We start from the raw sequence: 17,409 nt of genomic DNA, 5'->3' as shown, positions 1-17,409 counted from the left end.
TGATAAGCATTAACAACAAATCTGTGAGTCAGAGATTAATGCTACTAAAAACATCAGCCATGGCTTTAGAACCTAAAAATACACCAACATCAAACTATGAAATGCTCTTGACGTCAATGGAAGACAGGAGTCAAGTGAGATCATTTTATAACCCTCCCATAACTGTCTCCAAGATAAATCTGTGCTGTGATTTTCCATGTCAGGATCATTAAAAATACCCTTCTGGACTTCATGGTCACCAGTTAACCACACAGTAAATGAAATGCTTGTAAACTATGAGTCATATGACCAGCCCTGGACAGTATACACATTGACATGCTCTGAACATAAAATAAATTATATCGAGAGACCTGGAGAGAAGGTTCATTTCTCTTTTTAAATATGCAGTTGTTACTTTTAAGGAATTTAAATTTGAATGTAAGCTACTGAAAAATATCCTCAAAGCTAACAGTTTTTTCAATTTGTCAAAAATTCAATAAAATCAATTCAATTGTTTGAATATCTAGTTAACTGTATCAGATTTCTGTTTATCTCAGGCTCTAAAAACATTGTTTGAAGTCACTTTTTACAGCGTAATGAAACCATTTTTTCATCTGGAATTTAACAACAGCAACCACAACAGAAAGAACCAATTCCTTCTCAGCTTTCCCAGTGAGCAATTGCACTGGAAGCTTCTTCCTCTCTCTAGCTACATTTAAAATAAATAGACTATCCCAGTCAGGGCACATGCCTGGGTTGCAGGCCATGTCCCCAGTGGGGGCCACATGAGAGGCAACCACACATTGATTTCTTTCTCTTTCTTTCTCCCTCCCTTCCACTCTCTAAAAATAAATAAATAAAATCTTAAAATAAAATAAAATAAAAGACTAATGTGCAAAAAGTGACTGGTTCAATGAGAAGAAAAACTAGCCCCAACTTTTATACTTCACTGACCTATGAAAATCTGAAACTTAGATTGAATCTAGAAAGCCCATGTTGACATAACTTCTGGCACACCTGATGTAGCTTATGGATTTGAGATCCCATGAGATCCTTCTCCACTAACATCATATCCAAAGGCCAAATACAGATAAACATGTTATTTGTATGTGAATAGAATTATGGCTCCATAAAACCACTTATGGAGCAGAACATAATTCATGATATTTCAGTCATTACAAACAAGAATAGAGAAATACTATTATTCCACCATAGAACACTTAGTAGAGGAGAAATAACAAATGTTAACCAACTTGACATCACTATATTGCAATATATCTAATGTTCTGCATAAAATGACATTTTTTAATGTTCTTAAGATATCAAAATAAATTATGCTGACTGGAGGTACTGATACCTTGGGAGTTCTACCTGGTAGCTGGTATTATGGAGTATTATACACATAATAAAGTGGATTTATAAGGTCTAGAAATTGCTTTATCCAATATATTGGGAGCAAGCAGCTGGAGGATGCAGGCTAGGCCAAGTGAATTTAGGTATTTGACTAATACAGACAAACTGTTTTAGATCATTTCTAACTTCCATTGTATTACACAGACATGATCTTCAAATTCCAGAGCAGTGGAGCTTATTTCCCAAGTCAAAGTAAGCTCTGTCTGAACAAATTCTCTTGAAAAGAGAGGGATGCTGGGTGAAAACAGTTAATAGAATAAATAAAAATTGGTAGTTACAAAATAGTCACAGGGCGATCACTTTGTAAATTATATAAATGTCTCAGTCCTATGCTGCACACCTGAAATTAATATAATGTTGAATGTCGGCAGCAATTGAAAAAATAAATTAATAAAAATAAAATAAAATTGATAAACAAGAATAATTAATTAATTAATTCAAACTGAGAGATTTACTGAGGGGAAAAAAACAAAACTGAATTCCAAAAGAGGTTACTGACAGTGGGCAATGCTGACCATAAAGGAATGAATCATAAATAATAGAACATCCAGTGCCAGGAACAAGCTAATGCAAAAATATATTTGAGTAAGTACCAGACCACTGACTGCCTGGTATGCTTATGCCTTAGCCTAATCTTGACCTCTGAGCAACCCTTGTGTCTCAGGGATAATAAGGGAGGTAATACTTTATTTTAAAGGATCATAATTCTCTAGAAAAAACAAATATGCTTCCTAATATAGGAATAAACTAATCAATAGAGTTCAGCTGTCTTAGATTTCATCAGTGAAGAGCAGCCTCTTATGTATATTACTGACAACAAATCAGCTTGGTCCCACGGTCAGCCTGACAAAAAGACAAAGCATAGTATCACAGTACATCAGAACTGTTCCTTGACAGCAAAGGCCATTTCTTTATATTTTCCCAAATTACTTTAACCTTGCAATGCTTGATGGAATTTGCTGAACATGTTATCTCAAACATCATTTAGTAAAACTTTTCACCCAAAGCAGGAATAAATTCTAACAAACAAAAATCCCCATTCAACTACAAGTTTCAGGAAAATGTTTTGCTCATGGGATCTAAACACTGATGAATGAATAAAGTTTTTAAGATATATTGTTGGCCAGAACAATGGACCAAAGAGATTAAATTTAACCAATTGGTTTAACTAATGAGATTACATTGAAAAGAAATGTAATGTCCAGAATTTGGTATAAAATAAATTCATATGCACTGCAGCCTATTCAAAGAAATAGAAGAAAGTTAGACTAAAGGCATAGACTGGAGGATATGTCAGATCTTTTTTTTTTTTAATTTCATGTCTAATTTTCATTCTGAAATGTAAAGCTCTTCTGAATTAAAGTACAGTTGACAACAATATTGTATTGGTTTCAGGTGTAGAACATAGTGAGATTTAACATTTCTTTACCAAATGATCACCATGAAAGTGTCCACTATCCATCACCATATGAAATTATTGATATTGATATTATTAATATTACCTATGTTGTACTTTACACTCCCTTGACTTATTTACAAGTTTGTACCTCTTAATCCCCTTAGCCTTTTCTCCTGTACCCCTACTGCCCAACCTTCTGGCAATTACCAGTTTTTCTGTATCTATGGGTCAGTTTGTTCTGTTTGTTCATTTTAGTTATTTAGATTCCACCCCTGAGTGAAATGATACAGTATTTGTCTTTCTCTGACTTAATTTCACTTAACATAATACCCTCTAGGTCTATCCATGTTGTTGCAAATGGCAAGATCCTTCTCTTTTCTGGCTGTGTAACATCCCAGTGCATTGTGTGCATGTGCACACACATATCTACTTCTTTATCCATTCATCTAGTGATGCATGCTTGGGTTGCTTCAATAACTTGGCTAGCGAAAATAATGCCACAGTAAACAGAGGTGCATATAGCTTTTTTAATTATTCCACTTCTGGGGGCTTATCTGAAGAAAACAATTGCTGGATCCTTCTTTGTCTCTTGTTATATAGCCTTTGTTTTAAAGTCTTTGTGTCTGATAAAAGTATTACTATCCCAACTTCTCTGTTTTTTTTTCATTTCCATTTACATGAAATATCTTTTCCACTCATTTATTTTCAATCTCTGTGTGTCTTTCAATCTGGAGTCTCATATAGGCAGTATATGTAGGGGTCTTCTTTTTGTTTTTATTTTTAAACCACTCAGTCGTCCTGTTTTTGCAATGGAGCACTTAGTCAACTTCAATTGAAGTAATTATTGATAGGTATAGCTTATTGCCGGTTTAATTGTTTTCATACTACATTTATAAGTGGTTGATCTATTATCTTTACTATATGTTTGCCTTTACCAGTACATACTTTTTCACCTTATTTCTAGTTTTAGCTTTTTCCACTTAAAGAATTCCCTTTAACATTTCTTGCAATGCTGATTTAGTGTGATGAACTCCTTTAACTGTTGCTTGTCTGAGAAAATCTTTATCTTTCCTTCAATTCTGAATCATAATCTTGCTGGGTAGAGTATTCTTTGCTGTAGGTTTTTTTTCTTTCATCATGTTGAATATATGCCACTCCCTTCAGGCCTGCAAAGTTTCTATTGAAAAGTCAGCTGATAGTCTTATGGGAATACCCTTGTATGTAACTAGTTATTTTTTTCTTGCTGCTTTTAAAATTCTCTCTTTAACTTTAAGTTTCAACATCTTAATTATAATATATCTTTGTGTGTGTCTCTTTGGGTTCATCTTGTTTGGGACTCCGTGTGCTTGCTGAATTTAGATGTCTTTCCTTTGCCAAGTTAGGAAAGTTTTCAGCTATTATTTCTTCAAATAGGTTTACTGTCCCTTTTTCTCTCTTCTCCTTCTGGGACCCTTATGATTCTAATGTTAGTATTCTTGATGTTGTCCCATAGGTCCCTGATGTTATCTTCATTCTTTTTAATCCTTTTTTTCTTTTTGATCTTCCAGTTGGGTGACTTCCATTATCCTATTTTTCTGATTGCTGATTCATTCTTCTGTCAACAGATTTGCTGTTGATTCCCTGCAGTGATTTTTTTCATTTTAACTATTACATTCTTCAGTTCTGTGATGTCCTTTCTTAGAATGTTTAGGTCTTTATTCAAGTTGCTGAAGTTCTGACTGAGATTTTTGTTTGTCTGCACAGTTGAATGAGCACCTTTATGACTGTTACTTTGAACTTTTCATCTAGTAGACAGCTGACCTCAGTTTCATGTAGTTCTTTTTCTGGGGTTTTATACTGTTTTTTTGTTGTTGTTTGTTTTTTGTTTGTTTGGAACATATTCTTTTCCATCTTCATTTTGCCTGTTTGTTTCTATGTATTGTATTAAGTAGGTAAGCTAAGTCTCTTGGGCTTGAAAAAGTGGCCTTATTTTCCTGTGGGTCCCTTATTTTGATGTCCTCCTTGTCACCAGAGCCAAGTGGTCTAGAGGGGAGACTAATATAGCCTCCTGTTGTGGCTAGGCCACAACTTCTATGGACACAGTAGCAGGCAAGGCTGGTATCTGGCCTGCTGGCTCTGAGGCCTGGCCACATCTATTGCAGACTCACTGGAATGCAGGGCAAGCCTTTGATGTGGCTGGCTGCAAAGCCCACCCCCACTGTTGCAGACACACTGCCATGTGCTGGTGCTGAGTGATGCCACCCAGTATGTGTGGCAGAGCAGGAAGTGCTCTGGAAGGGTGCTACCCTGGGTAGGCCCTCAGGAAAATGCCAGGGTGGGGAAAATAGTGTTAGCAAGGTTAATGGACAATGCCAGACCAGCCAGCTTCAAGGAAGAGGAAAAATAGTACCCACCAGCACCTGTGGCACAAGCAAGTTCCAACAGATCCATGTCCCTCCAGCACACACCCTAAAATTAGTCAATGTATCACCTTCACATATGACCTAGCTGCTTTTCAAACTGCTCCTTCTATGCCAGAACTCAGAAAGAGCACAACCTGGGTTTCCTACGGCCCTTTGGCTCTCCCGGATGTAAACCTTGCTGGTTTTCAAAGACAGATATTATGAGGGCTCCACTTCCTAATTCAGGTCAACCAGTTTAGGGTTCAGACCCTTCTCTCTTCAGGGACAACCTCTGAGGTCGTGATAACTCTCCCACTCATGAGGCACTGCATGAGGAATAAGGAGTAGGGTAGGTGCTAACTAGGCTTAGTCTCTACCCCTCCTACCCTTTCCAATGTGGCTTTTACTTTATATCTGTAGTGGTAGAAAACCTTTCTACTAGTCTTCAGGTGGTCTCAGAGAGAGTCATTCTATATTTAGCTTCAGTTTTAGTGCCAAATGAGAGGAGGTGAACTCAGGATCTTCCTACTGCATCATCTTGAACTTGAAGCCAGGGACCTTGCTCTTGAATGCCAATTTAGCTTGCCCATGAAAACTCATTCCCTGTGGTTGGTGCATTGTCCCTGCAAGAAACGTGCCTCTGGACTGGATTGCCTTGTCAAATCTTTTTATATACCTGAACGATTGCCTTATGTATGGGCAGCTGAACTTGTTCTCTCTGGTTTCAGAAGGCAGAATACAATGAAACCTTGTTTCTCAAATTTAATTCCCTCTGTAAGGCTGTTCAAGAAGAAATTTGCTCAAAAATTGAATCATGTAGTGACTAACCATACAAGTATCAGCATGAAAGGGCTGCTGGGTTAAGAAATGAGATTTTGATAAACCGAGATTTTTTTTTTATGAATAACATGGTCAAGAACCAAATTTTTCGAGATGAGAGACATTCAAGAACTGAGATTTGACTATAAAATCAATGAGTTGAATTTATAAGGAGACATTTTTAAAAGACTTCCTGATCATTACAGCTGACCAATGCAATATATTGCTTGTATTCTATTATTGTAGTCTTCTTGATGGTTCAATATGGAAACATCAAACTATTTTTTTTTCTTACTTAACTTTTAGATTGTGCATGCATGATTCTAAAACATAACCACAAAAGTCCTTACAAGAGGTAAACAGGAAGGTCAGAGTCAGAGACTGTTAATATGTTACACTGCTGGCTTAGAAGATGGAAAAAAGAGTCACAAGCCAAGAAATGCAGGCAGCCTTGAGAAGCCAAAAAAGGCAAGGAAAGATATTCTCCACCAGAGCCTCCAAAAGAAATGCAACACCGCTGACACCTTGACTGTAGCCCAGTAGAGTTCATTTCACACTATGACCTCTAAAACTGTAATATAATATATTCATATTTTTTTAGTCACTAAACTTGTGATTTGTTATGGCAGCATAAATAAATAAATAAATAAATACTTCACATACCTTTTACTCAATCAAAATATTTCACCCTGAAGCTTCCACTCATTGGTCTTTGGTCCACATTGAGTAAATTTAATCCCTTTTCCATATGGGGACCCTTCAATTACTTTGAAACCAAATTCTTGGCCTCACTAAAGCATTCCTTTTTAAGTCTTTATATTCTTACTTCCTTTATTCTTTTTTCATATGACTGGACTCCAACTTAATTCACTTTCCTATTCTCTGTCTTCTAAAAAAAAGTCCCATTTTGTTTTGTGGCTTAGAAGAGAATCCTGTTATCCAAATGTCATCTGACAAACACAATGGTATAATACTTTGGTGACAGAAAACCCTGCTGACATAGACCACATTTAGTCTATCTTCTTATTTTCCTTGAACTTGTATTGAGCATTGATGCAGACTGTACCATAACTTACTAAGTGTAATGGTGTCTGGTAATTTGGGTTAAACACAGAAAATGTCATTCTTACATTAGTAGAAAAATTCCTTAGTGTTTCCTAACATACAGTCATAGGAACAAATTCCATTAATAAAATAAGTTCTCAATTACCCACAATTGTTCAGGTATACTTTCTCTTTTTTAGAAATTGAACATCATCCTGGTTTCTGTTTCACTGTATGTGTAATGAACTTCTGACCTTTCTTTTTCTTTCTCATGCTCTCTAGAAGATTTTAAAATCTGCTCTTTATTCCCAGTTTTCTGAAATTTCACAGTGATATGATTTATTGTATGGTTTGTTTCTATTGTGATACTAGGCACTTGGCAAAACTTTTTAGTTTTCTGTTTTTATATTATTTCTTTTATACATTTCTTCCTTTCTTTTTTTTTTTTTGTTTTCTCTTTATGAGATCTCAAACCACTGAGATTGTTTGTCTAATTTCTTCTTTTGTCCTACGATCTCTATCTCCTTGTTCTGGTTTGTTCACTTTGGTTTTTGGTTTTTATTATTGTTACTCTATTTTCTGAGAAATTATCTGTATTAGTTTTCTAGGGCTACTATAACAAAATTCCACATAGTGTGTATTTTAACAACAGAAATTTGTTTTGTCACAATTCTGGAGGCTGGAAGTCCAAATTCAGGTTGCCAGTGGGGTGGCTTTTCTCTGAGGCCTCTCTCCAAGGCCTGCAGTTAGCAGCCCTCTTCCTCCCTCTTCACATGGTTGTCCTTTTGTGTGTGCACACCCCTAGTGTCTCTGTATTCTCTATTCTCCTCCCCTATGGATACCAGTAAATCTGATTGAATCACACCCTAACAGCCTAATTTAACTTAAGTACCTCTTTAAAGCCCTATCTGAAAAATATAGTCACATGCTGAGGTGCTGGGGTAAGGACTTCAGCACATGAATTTGGTGGGGGGAAGTCACAACTTAGTCTGTGATGTTTACTCAACTTTTTTAGCACACCTTTGGTTTAATTTTTAATATCTGCTATCATAATTTTTATATCCAGAGCTCTGTTTTATTATCTTATATTCATTTTTGTTGTATTTTGTTCTTGTTCATGGAATCTTATCTTCTCATCTTTCTGAGAATCATATATATCCTAGCCTTATCTTTGCTTCTTCTGAGATCATTTCATGCTAACATTTCTCCTCAAATATCTAGGTACCTTTGATTGCCCATTCACACCTAAGAGGGGCTATTGAAGACACCAAAAGCTGATTAGACACTGAAAATAGGAAAGACTTGACAGTGAACTTTGCTGCAGGATGATCATACTATAAGCCAGCTTATTTTCTTGGGTCATGGGAAAAGAGTACATAAAGGAGATGAGAGATGAACAGTGAGCTATTATCATGGATCATGAGAGTGAGATCATAGTAGATCTGCTGGTTAATAGTCCCCTGTATGATAGGAGCCCTCGGGTCTCAATAAGTTTGATGAATATGAAGAAAGTCTTAACAATGGTGTGGAATGGCTTTTTAGCATGGTCCGAAGAAATAAACCTCAAGCTAGCATGAAACTCATAGCTAGAAAGTAGGGGGCAGGGGAACTTGACTAGGCAACAACCTAAAAGTGATCTTCCTGATACAGGAACTATAGGGTGGGCAGTATAATACTGTAAGCATTTTGTTACACCCCAAAAAAGCCACCATATGTTTATCACTGCCACATTGGTGCTATTCTCTACTACCTTTGTGAAATGGGAATAGGGCAAGAAGGAGGGAAGAGCTCATTCTGCTTAGCATTTTTAAGTATTTTTATAATCAGAGGGAAAAATAATCCAACTTTTAAGAGACTCCTTCAAATCAAGGTTACTCTACATAACCCACACTCACTTTTAATAAGCTTTCACATTTGTTAAAAACTTTTCCACTTGACTGTTCAATTAATGTACTTTGTAAACTTTGTTTCATTCTCTAAACCCTTATCAGACTGGCAAAAACTAGTCCCTCTGCCCCTTGAGGGCACTAGATGGTAAGGCCTTGCCCAGATCAACAAGCCCAGAGCAGAGGACAGCTCTATTGCCTTTCAACCTCGTTCTTTCCACGTCACACAGAATGAAAAATGAGCCTTAAGTATCATGTGACAGAGCAGAGCTGCCAAAATCAAAGAAAAAAAATTTGTTATGAAAAGTCTACCTTTAAGTTTTTTCTCATAAAGTCTTATATCTGCTTTAGGAAGACACAATTTCTATCCCAATTTCTTCCTTCTGGTGTCCCCCATTCCTTTACTCCCAAGGCTTCTTAACCTGAAGTTCCTTTAACCAGAGACAAAAAGAAAATCTTTTATTCTATAATTAAAGATATAGCTGGAAATTCTAGCACCAAGAGATTAAACAATCACATTTACCTTGAATCACACACACACACACATACACACAAAATGGGTCCGAAAATCTCTTCTTGGTGAGGAAAAAGGGAAAGTTTGTGTTATTTGCAGTTTATTTTATTTTATTAGCACAACAAGAATCAAGGGAAACACTGGAGGGAAAAAAGTGAGAGCACTGAAAGTGTGCTTGTTTCCAAGCTGCAGCCACTTCACCATTTTGCTTGGGGCCCAGTCCCCGAAAGGGCTCTGTGCTCACAGAGGTAAAGAGGAGCTTGACAAACAGCCACTCAGTTATTCACAATCAGGAAAGCGAAAAGCCCAAGATGGCAAACATTTTTACAGACCACACACATCTGCTTCATTCTTTTTAACAAAATGTGATGAAGTAACTTTTATTGAGAGATGGTAAAGAGTTGGGTTGTTTTTTAAAGATAAAAAGATTTTAAATTTCTTTAAGATAAACAGCTCACCTGCCCCCATATTCTGAAAAACTACAGATTATGAGATTTCAAAGAAACATTTTGAACTAGGACATGTGGTTTTTCTCTGCTAAACAGAGTTTTGCAAAGAGCATGTTTAAGAGAATAGGGCCCCACTGGAATAAAGTCCCTGAGGGCTTGCCTTGATTCCTGAAATCCCCACTGGAAATCATTCCTTGGAAGCAAGGGATTGAAAGTGCTATTACTTCTGAGGGAGACCTGCAGCCTTATTCTGTTTCTGGCACTTACAAGTTACATGACCTTTGCCAACTTCCTTGTACTCTTGAATTTTAGTCTCCCTTGATTTGTAAAGTTTGACATAATACTTGTCTCCTAAAATTAGTATGAGAATGAAATGAGATAATGTATAAAAAGCACAAAGCCAGGCACTCAGTAAGCCAGTTATTGTTATTACTTTTTAAGCCACCTATTGTCTTCAGACCCCTAGAAACATGACAATCTGATACAGGACCTAGGGGAAGACAAGCTTAGCCACAGGGACTCTGCAGGCCAGTCTAGGTAAGCTTTCCTGTGAAGAGTACTAAGCAGCCAGGGGTCAGCATCAGGACCCTAATGAAGCAGAAGGGGCTGACTAAAGGTTGCTGAATACCCATTCAGAGAATTCCCCAAAGCCATCCTGCTTTTGTACCTCTGCTTAAACTTTCAGATTAATATTTCAAATCTGTGCCAAATACTTCTCAAAATATGTTTAATAGTCTGAAACCTAAAAGTATAGAAGAGAGTTGGGGAAGGAGGGACTAATCAACTTTTTGGTTCCCAATGCCTTTTAAATTTGTTCCTAAACATGGGCATGTGAAGAATGTCCATTCGATGTATATTTGAATGCTGAGAACTTATATCTGTCTTCATTCCTAGAGGAATCCCAGGGGTCCTAGGAAAGGCAATAGTGCCAAGCAGGCAATAATGCCAAGACAGAGGGATAGATTGCCCTGGCAGTCCAGCAGGTTCATGAAGACTAGCATGTCTATGTCACCATTACACATAGGTGAGCAGACAAGTTACAGCAACTCACTTATAAGCCTGGTGCTTCAAGAGCCACAAAGGAAGGAGGACCTCCAATGTAGACACTGAGGGATTTAAGGGAGTGGTTTTATGGAAAGGGGTGTGTGACTGAGGGCCAAGGATTCTGAAAAATTCCATTAAAAATCTAGAATTTCAATTACTGTGCAGACAAATCAGATTTCTTAGGAAGTCCCAGAAAGCTCAGAATCACCCATGAAAACTGTTAAGGCCTCTTTCTCCAGTCCAGTCCCTGGTTATACTGCCTGTTCTTTCTTCAAGGCTCTTGCATCTGCCCATTTTTTCCATGAACACTATTCAAATCCAGGCCCCTGTCCCACCATAGCCTAACTTAACAACATCATTTGTCAATGCTGTTATTTCTTCCTTCTAGTCTACCTTCTCCTCAGAGGAAAAATTTTGAAACCCTCTGAACTACATGTGAAACTGTAGCAGAATTCTCAACAGGAGCATGAGAACTATTCAGCTTAGAGCACCTGAAAGACTGTTGAGGTGGCCCTAAGTATAATAAGAGGGGGGAGGTTGACTTGGATGAAAGATTGAAAGCAATTCTTGGGCCTTAACCTGATAGTAAAGCTTCAGTGTTAGAAAGGAGGACAGATTTTTCAGTATTATTCCGGTTAGTCAAACTTTCCTCTGACCCAGGACCCATGGACTCATGATGGAGTCCCCAAGGAGAAAGGGGCTCAACATACAAACAAAAAATAATTAAGCTAAATATGAAGACAGAAAACAGATGCTCACCCCACCAGAGAAGAAAATGAAGTAGCTGATAGGCCCAGCCATGACATTGGAGCTGCTCAGTGTTTAGCCTTGATGATGGATGTGGAAGCGGGCAGTGCTAGGAGGGGATTTCCCAAATTCTTCCTAACATCACCAGAAGGTACTTGGCACCTTTTGCAAATGGTCACCTACCGCCAAAGCAGAGAAGAACATGACAAGTTGAGTGTGAGATGAGAATCCTGTACTCATTAGCAGGTGTGAAATAATCTGGGGACTCTACAAATTTCAGAGAACTTCCTTGAAGGGAATTTATAAGACCCCGCTTAAGATGGTGGGGACATTTATGCTATTGTTGCAGTCCCATTTTTACCTTCAGGCTGAGAGATGCCCTGAGGAAGTGTGGTATTTGACTATTAAACAGGAAGAAAATTTTCTGTTTGTGAAATGCCTACTACACACTAGGTACCATAAGCCATTTGCATATATCTCATTTAATCTTTACAACAGCTCTACAGATCAGGTGCTTATATCCCCCTTTTAATTAAAGGTGAAGAAACTGAGCTTTAAGCAGCTAAATTACCTGCCCAAGTACACAGAGCTGACGAGGATTGAACCCAGTTTACCTGAAAGCAGAACCCTTGCTTTTACTATTTGCACTTGGATAGGAAAAACATTTACAATGCCTGCTACCAAATGGATAACATCAAAACATCATTGGCTTGCTAGCTTTCTACTTTAAGTATTGTGTCCTGAATATGCTCTGTTAGCACCACAACTCATCACTAAATATAAACAAAACCAGATTCGGAAACCCATTATGTTACTTCTACAAAAACTTGTTATGTGCAGGAAGAAAAATAGAGCTAAAAAGAACAGTTGGCTAGTCCCAGTGACAGCTGTGAATCTTCTTATCTACTCCATCAGAGAAATCCTAGGAAGGATGTATTGCAGTGAATTACAATGAAACGAACTTGGCTGTGTGCCTCTGCAAGCTTCTTGTCAGCATTTTGCCTCTGGGATTCCAGCGTCTATTGGAAACACATTCTGTTTGATTGCATTAAGCATTCTTTAACCATAGGGAAATCGATTCTATCTGAGACAAAAAAAAAAAAAAAAAACACACATATTTGAGTATTCCTAGGATCTGCCTGTAAGCTCTATGTTGCTGTAATAAAGTAACACTTCTGAAGTGAACAAAGCTTTGTTTCTCTGTGTATATATAGAGTGTGCATAGAAAGAGAGCCAAATGTGTGTGTTAGTGGTAGGAGTAAAGAGAGTATGAAACAGTCAAAGAAAGAGACATCTCACACTAACTTTATCCAAACTGAACTCACCAACTTGTCCCCAGTCTTGCTCCTCTTGCTGGGTGTTCTACCTCAATAAATGGACAAGTGTCCAAAGCTGAAACCAGGCATCAAAAGTGACTTATCTCTCCCTTTCCATTCATACCATTCATTCCTACTATCTAATTATTTCTTAATCCCTACCTTTAACTTCAACTCCACATTTATTACCTGAAATAAAGTCACCATTATCTCTTTCCTGATTTGCAGAAAACATTCCCAACTGTTCTCTTACCATCTTGCTTGTTCCATTAAACCATTCTCCAACTATTTCAAGGTAGTGTTATTTTTAAAAAATTTTGCTTGTAGTAAAATGCACATGCAATTTATCATCTTAATCATTTTTAAGTGTGCAGTCAATGGTAATAAGTGTGTTCACACTGTCCTCCTACCATCACCACTGTCAGTAAACAGAACTCTTTTCATCCTGAAAAACTAAAATTTTATACCTTGTACATTAATTCCCCTTGAAACCATCATTTTATTTTTGTCTTTATAAGTTTGACTACCCTAGGTACCTCAAATAAGTGTCTTCATACAGTATTTGTTCTTTTAAGATTGACTTATCTCACTTAGCATAATACCCTCAAGGTTTACCGTGTTGTAGCATGTATCAGAATTTCCTTTCTTTTTTAAGGCCAAATAATATTCCATTTCACACACACACAGCCATTTTGTTTATCCATTTATCTGTCAGCAGTCACTTGGGTTGCTTCCACCTTTTGGTTACTGTGAAAAATGCTGCTGTGGACATGGGCATAGAAAAACCTCTTGGAGCCTCTGATTTCAATTTTTTTTGGCATATATACCCAGAAGTAGAAACTGAACTGCTGGTTTCATATGGTAATTATATTTTTAATTTTTTGAGGAACTGCCATATTGTTTTTCATAGAAACAACCATTTTATATTCACATTAGTAGACACAAGGTTTCAATTTCTCCATATTGTCAGCAATACTTGTTATTTTGGTTTTTTTTATAGTATCCAGCCAAATGGATGGTATCTCTTTCTAGTTTGATTTGTATTTTCCTAATGATGAGTGATATTAAACATTTTTCACGTATTTGTTGGAAATCTATGTCTTTTTTAGAGAAATAGCTATCCAAACTCTGTGTGCATTTTTTAATTAAGCTGTTTGTCTTTTTGTTGTTGAAGTATAGTCTCATTTTTATCTCCTACTATCATTTTTAATTTCCAATTACAGTTCTATCATACTTTATATTCTTATAATTTAAGCTCATCTTTAAAGTGCACATAATAGAGTGCTGTGTCTTTTTAGCAATATTCTTTTATCAATATAAAATACCAATTTCTCCCTTTTAATGTGTTTTGCCCTGAATTTTATTACTGTGATGCTAATATTGCTATAATAGACATTTGTTGCTGACAGTACTTGCATATCTTTTTAACAGCTTTACTGATAAATTGACATATGGAAACTATACATATTTAATGCATACAATTTGATGAGTTTGGACATAAGCATACACCTGTGAAATCATCACCATATCCATCACCTCCAAGAATTTTCTGGTGACCATTTGTGGGCTTTTTTTGGGAGGTGGAGAACAGTGGTGATAATAATGCTCAATTGAAGATCACTTCTTAAAATATAATTTGAATAGACTATTTTTAAGTATTTTTATTGATTATACTATTATAGTTTTCCCAGTTTTTCCCCCTTTATCCCCCCTCCACCTTGTCCCCTCAGCCCTCCTGAATTCCCACCCCGCGTAGTTGATGTCCATAGATTGTGCATATAAGTTCTTTGAGTCCTCTCCTATAGCATTTTTTATCTTTCCCCATATATTTTGCACCTACTAATTATGCTCCCTTTTCCCTGTACATTTTCCCCCCATTCCTCCCCTCCCTCTCCCCACTGAACTCCCTCCATGTGATGTCAATTTCTCTAATTCTGTGCCTATTCTGGTTGTTTGTTTAGTTTTTGTTTTCACTGCTTTTCTTTTGTTTTAGGTTCATTTGTTGATAGTTGTGAGTTTTTTGTCATTTTACTGTTCATAGTTTTGATCTTCTTTTTCTTAGATAAGTCCCTTTAACATTTCATATAATAATGGCCTGGTGACGATGAACTCCTTTAACTTGACCTTATCTGGGAAGCACTTTATCTGCCCTTCCATCCTAAATGAAAGCTTTGCTGGATAGAGCAATCTTGAATGTAGGTCTTTGCCTTTCATGACTTGGAATACTTCTTTTCAGCCTCTTCTTGCTTGCAAGGTTTGCTTTAAAAAATCACCTGATAATCTAATGGGAACTCCTTTGTAGGTAACAGTCTCCTTTTCTCTTGCTGCTTTTAGGATTTTCTCTTTGTCTTTAATCTTGGGTAACTTAATGATGATGTGTCTTGGTGTGTTCCTCTTTGCATCCAACTTCTTTGGGACTCTGGGCTTCCTGGACTTCCTGGAATAGACTATTTTTAGAGCAGCTTTAGATTCACAGTGAAGTTGGGCTGAAGGCATATCTTTAGTCATCTTTGGATTTTCAATTCTTCAAGAATTTTTTTTCATTTTTATTTTTCAATTACAGTTTACATTCAACATTATTCTGTATTAGTTTCAGGTGGACAGCATAGTGATCAGACAATCATACACCTCACAAAGTGGTCCCTCTATATTTCAAGCATCTACCTGGCACCGTCACAGTTATCATAATATACTGACTTCTTTAACTGAGTCCCTTTTTACTAGAATATAGGTGGCTTTTTAAAATCCAACCTGAGAGATTCTTTTATTCACAAGACAAATGCCTGTACATGCAAGACATGATGGGGAGGGTTTAGGGCGGAATGGGAAAGACAAGGGCCCTCTGCTACCCAGGCCAGCTAACCTGCCCACACCATTATGATTGCTGCTCGTATGTGTTTCCAACTGACTCTTTTGTACTTTCTCCTTACTCTGCCCTCACTTTGTCTCTGGTCTTTCTCCTTTCCTGCATTCTGCTATATTAACCTATTTTATTTTGTTACTTTTTTTTTCATTGAATATCTTAGAAAGCACAGTTACATGTTTCTATTATATTAAGAATTGCCTTTAAATTTTTACCACATGTTCTTAAATATATTTTTCTAACATAGTCCAATGGATTCACAATTTTTGTTTTCTCCCTGAACAAAACAAGAAACAGCACGATTTTAATTCCCTCAACATTTCTCCCTCACGTTGACCATGTGATAGTTCAGTGGAACTTTAGTCCCACCTGTTACTAGACCCATTTTTTGGTATTTTTGCTTTTAAAATCAACAAATACCTTAATTCATCAATGTGTTTTATCAATTTCCTCATTTGCCATTGAAGCCATCACTACTAGTTGGAGTGTACATACATCAGAAGGTTTTTTCAGTAAGGTTCTGTATGTGACAAAATCCAATATCTTTGTAGTCTGAAAATATTTTAACCCTAATTCCTGATGAATAGTTTGGAATACAAGTATTTATATATTACAGGGAGGTTCTTACCCAATTTTTTAGTTTTATGGTATATAGCATTATTGATGGTGAATCTTATATTATTTTGTTAACTATAGTTCATATTCAATATTATTCTGTACTAGCTTTAGGCATACAATATAGTAGTTATACAATCATGTACTTTACAAAGTGGTCCCCTCAATATTTCAAGTACCCACTTGGCCTGATATGTAGTTATCACAATATTATTGACTATATTCCCTATGCTGTAGTTTACATCCCTGTGACAATTCTGTAACTACCAATTTGTACTTCTTAATCTTTTTATTTACCCCTCAACCCCCCTCCCATCAGTCTGCTCTCTGTATCTATGAGGCTGTTTCTATATAGTTCATTGCGTTCTTTAGATCTTGGATATAATGAAATTATATGGTATTTGTCTTTCTCTATCTGACTTATTTTACTTAGCATAAATCTGATACTATTTTAATGCTTATTTTCTGAGTTGATATTATATCTCTGGTAGATGTTAGGGTGTTCCCATTATATGTAATGTTCTAAAGCTTTAAACATGTCTAGTTAGATTTTATTTTGTGTTGTTTAGTATTTTATGAGATTGTTTTCAACTCAAGGATTCATATCTATCTTTCCTCCTGGAAAATTCTCATTTCTGTACTGCTTATTGAGAATTCTTTTATATGTATTTCATTAAATGTACATTAAATCATTTTAATATATTTCATCTCCTAGCTTTTATATATATATATATTTCTCTTATTTATATTCTTCATGCTATACTCTGAGAGACTTCCAGTTAATCTTTGAGTTTAGTAATTTGTTCTTCAGTTTCTTTTATATTGCCATTTCTCCCTTGTTCTTTTTTTTTTAAGGTTCTATTTATTTGTTTTTAGAGAGGGAAGGGAGGGAGAAAGAGAGAGAGAGAGAAACATCAATGTGTGGTTGCTGGGGGCTGTG

This window comes from Phyllostomus discolor, chromosome 2 (genome assembly GCF_004126475.2).
Source record: "Phyllostomus discolor isolate MPI-MPIP mPhyDis1 chromosome 2, mPhyDis1.pri.v3, whole genome shotgun sequence".
Taxonomy (NCBI): domain Eukaryota; kingdom Metazoa; phylum Chordata; class Mammalia; order Chiroptera; family Phyllostomidae; genus Phyllostomus; species Phyllostomus discolor.
Note: the sequence above shows the minus strand (reverse complement) of the source record.